Below are 4,013 nucleotides of genomic sequence, written 5' to 3'. Positions count from 1 at the left end.
GCGCTTCAGCAAACAGCCTTCTGTAAGATGTGTCCCCAACCTTTGGGATGGACTACATGTCCCATAAGTACCTAATGATGTGGCCTGCATTGAGATCATCTGGGTTTATCATGAACACCCCGAGTTTGGGAAAATGGGTTTTGATGATGTGCAACACCCTTGTTTCCAGGCAAAATTCAGGATAGGATTCCCATCCTTAACCCTTTGGAGGTTTCTTTCAGCCCAGGCGTAACGACAAGCCACTATGAAGCTTGCATCCCCAAAAAGTAAGCCTTGTTATAAGACCGTGATTCCTCAAACATCTTGCGAAAACGGAGGTTGTGGTTTGAAATTTAAATCTGCTTCAGAATATGGGTGTGGCCTTGCGGCTCTTTAAAGCAGCCGCTTCGTTTCCCAAGAATTGGGAACCTCGGTGCAATTTTCGGGGTAGTCCTCGACTTACAACCACGATCGGATCCAGAATTTTATGTGGCTGAGTGAGAATTGAGGTTTGCCCTGTTTCCTTGCCAATTTTGTTTAAAACAACTCTCTGCAGCTGTTAAAAGTGAATTATATGGTCGTTAAATGAATCTGGCTTCATTTTGCTCGTCAGAAGATTGCGAAAGGGTGACACCACGGCCGTCATAAGTATGAGTCTGAATGTTTTGATTTCGTGACCGTGAGGACGATGCAGTGGTCATGAGGTGGAAAATTGGTCGAAAGTCACATTTCCCGTTGTAACTTTGAACCGTCACTAAGCGGACTGTTGTAAGTCGAGGACTGCCTGTATTTTGTTCAGCCTGTGTCTCATTCAGACGCAGATCTGCCGTCTAAAGTATCCCATCCTGAATTTGCAAAGCTGGGGACCAAAAAAAAAAATTCCAGAAACCATTGTGTTGTGGGCTCGGGAATTCATCGGTTCTCTTAACACGGCTGCAAAACTCACAACGAGAAAACTCAATGGTTGATTGGCACAGAAACGAATTCCCTGCCACTCATAATTCTTATTTAATTCTGGTTGACTTATCTCAACCCAAGTACAGTGGAACCTCTGCTTAGTGAACACAAACCGCTCCAGAAAGCTGGTTCCGATCCGAAATGTCCGCTATCCGAAATAATTTCCCCCCATAAGAAATAAAGGGAAATAGAAATATAGTGGTACCTCTACTTAAGGACTTGTGACCAGGTTCTTAAGTAGAAAAGTTTGTAAGTAGAAGCAATTTTTCCCATAGGAATCAATGTAAAAGCAAATAATGCGTGCAAACCCACTAGGAAAGAAATAAAAGCTCGGAATTTGGGTGGGAGGAGGAGGAGGAGGAAGAGGAGGAGGACAGTCGCTGCCCAAGGAAGAAGGTGAGATGAAGGGAATCAAAAAAATCCAAAACTTTAAGGCTTAAAAAAAAAAGAGGGACTGAGGCCGCAAGGAGGAGCATGCACCTCCCATACACCCGGGACGAGGCTGCCTCCCATACACTGCGCCAGAGAGGGGAATGGCAGGAAACTGGCCGGGCCTTCGTGCCGCTTTCAAATTTCCTGGGAAATTTTTCCGGGCTCGAGTTCTTAAGTAGAAAGTGGTTATTATTATTATTATTATTTATTGCATTTGTATGCCGCCCCTCTCCGCAGACTCGGGGCGGCTAACAACAGTGGTAAAACAACATGAACAATCCAATTAATAAAAACAACTAAAAACCCTTATTATAAAAAAACCAAACATACACACAAACATACCATGCATAACTTGTAGTAGCCTAGGGGGAAAGGATAACTTAACTCCCCCATGCCTGGCGACAAAGGTGGGTCTTAAGTAATTTGCGAAAGACAAGGAGGGTGGGGGCCGTTCTAATCTCTGGGGGGAGTTGGTTCCAGAGGGCCGGGGCCGCCACAGAGAAGGCTCTTCCCCTGGGGCCCGCCAAACGACATTGTTTGGTCGACGGGACCCGGAGAAGGCCGACTCTGTGGGACCTTATCGGCCGCTGGGATTCGTGCGGTAGAAGAATGCGGTTCTTAAGAAGAGGCAAAAAAATCTTGAACTCTTGGGTAGAGGTACCACTGTAATTGGTTCCCAGCCCCTGTTGGGAACAAAATCACTCCCAGCACTTGTCCCTGGGGTTTTCTTCTGAAATTAATGCCTCACTGATGCTATTCTTTAAGCTGCTGCTTCTTTAAAATATTCGAGATTGTCAACTTCGCCACGCCGCATTCGGCCACGTGATCCGATACACGCATGCTTCGTTCAAACTTGGAAATAATTTCCTTTTTTTTTTAATTCAGTTGTTGGCCGCTGCCCTTTCCCTACAAGTACACTGCTACTATCGCTCTTAATCTTCTTTGGAGCCATGATTGAGGGCTAAATTATTAAAATAAAGCACTAAAATCACTAAAAAAGAAGGAAGCAGCACAGTAAAGATAACAACCGACCGAATGTAATTGTGTCTCGAGCATGAATGATGCTTGGTTTGAGATGCAGGGTGATGTCGGCTGTTCCCAATCCGAAATTTTGTTCACTAAGCAAAATTTTTGGTCACTAACTGAAACGTTCACTAAACCAGTGTTTCCCAACCTTGGCAACTTGAAGATATCTGGACTTCAACTCCCAGAAGTCCCCAGCCAGCATTCGCTGGCTGGGGAGTTCTGGGAGTTGAAGTCCAAATATCTTCAAGTTGCCAAGGTTGGGAAACACTGCACTAACCGAGGTTCCACTGTATCTGGTTTCTGGTTCAATCCATGCAGAGAAGTTAGTATGTGGAGGGTGAAAAAAACCCTAATTGAAACTCTTTAAGATTTTATGTTTTGCATTCATTGGGTTGTTTTCCTGTTATGTTTTGCTGCTGACGACACCCTACAAATTTTTGCTGCAAAACCGTAAACATCTGTCCTTGATTGAATCCGGGAATTGAGATAGGGGACTCAAAACAATTAAGCAAATAAGATTTGCCAGGTGGAGATGTAAAAATCTTCACGTACACAATACAGCCCTTCCCCTGCTGTCTTAATAGGAGGTGTAAGAAAGAGTAATGGGGGGGGGGGGATGGAGACATCCAGGTGTTCTTGTTGTTTTTTAAAAAATCAGGCCAAATTTCTTTTTCTATGCTGGTTTGTTCTTTGCAATTAAGGGGGAGGAGAAGAGCCGCTGCCCCCTTGGCCGGAAGCCTCCGCACGCTTTCGCTCCTTGGAGGGTGTGTTTGTCTTTCTTTTTCAGATGCAATATACAGCTGAGTTAAAGGCAACTGAAAATGTTGAGGCCATTTTAGGCACGGGTCCAAAAGTTGGGTGAATTGTGGGGTCCCCGATACTCTCTTCAGTTTGAGGGTTACTTTGCAGACATCTCGTGACCCAACTAGGTAACATTATCAGTGCCTGAGAGGAGGGAGGTTGCAGGAAGGAGGAAAGGTCCTGGGTAGTGATGGGCGAACCCAACGGTGTTCGGGTTCGGCAAGTTCGGATGAACTTTACGCATAATTCTGCCGAACCCGAACGGGGAATCCCACCAAGAGATTCCGGGGGCAGAGCTTTGACGTCACGTATACCAGCAGGTTGCTAAGGACGCCAAGGTGATCACTTCCTGGATTCCTGGATAAACATTGTTATTTTTACGTGAAAGGACACCGCAGCGGTGCTGCAAGCAAAGGGCGGTCCTTTCACGTAAAAATGTTTATTTTTATGGGAAGACCTCCTTTTGAAGGAGCTGGGGAATCCCTCCCATGAAGATATTCCGGGGGAGGAGCCTTGACATCACCGGCAGGTTGCTAAGGATGCCAAGGTGATCACTTCCTGGATTCCAGGAAGTGATCACCTTGGCGTCCTTAGCAACCTGCCAGTGACGTCAAAGCTCCGAACGCAACCCTGAACTTTGCCCAAAGTTTCAAAAAATTTCGGGTTCATGTTTGGCATCCCGAACACTGCAAAATTCGGTACGGACCCAAATTGTGCGGGTTCGGTTCGCCCATCACTAGTCCTGGGTGCTTTCGGAGTTTGACATTTGTTTGTAGATGTTTTCCTTGACCCAACTGGGGAATGTCATCAGTGCTAGA

This window comes from Erythrolamprus reginae, chromosome Z (assembly GCF_031021105.1).
Source record: "Erythrolamprus reginae isolate rEryReg1 chromosome Z, rEryReg1.hap1, whole genome shotgun sequence".
In the NCBI taxonomy this organism is placed as follows: Eukaryota; Metazoa; Chordata; class Lepidosauria; order Squamata; family Dipsadidae; genus Erythrolamprus; species Erythrolamprus reginae.
The sequence above is the reverse complement of the archived record's forward strand: the minus strand, read 5'-3'. Positions refer to the sequence as shown.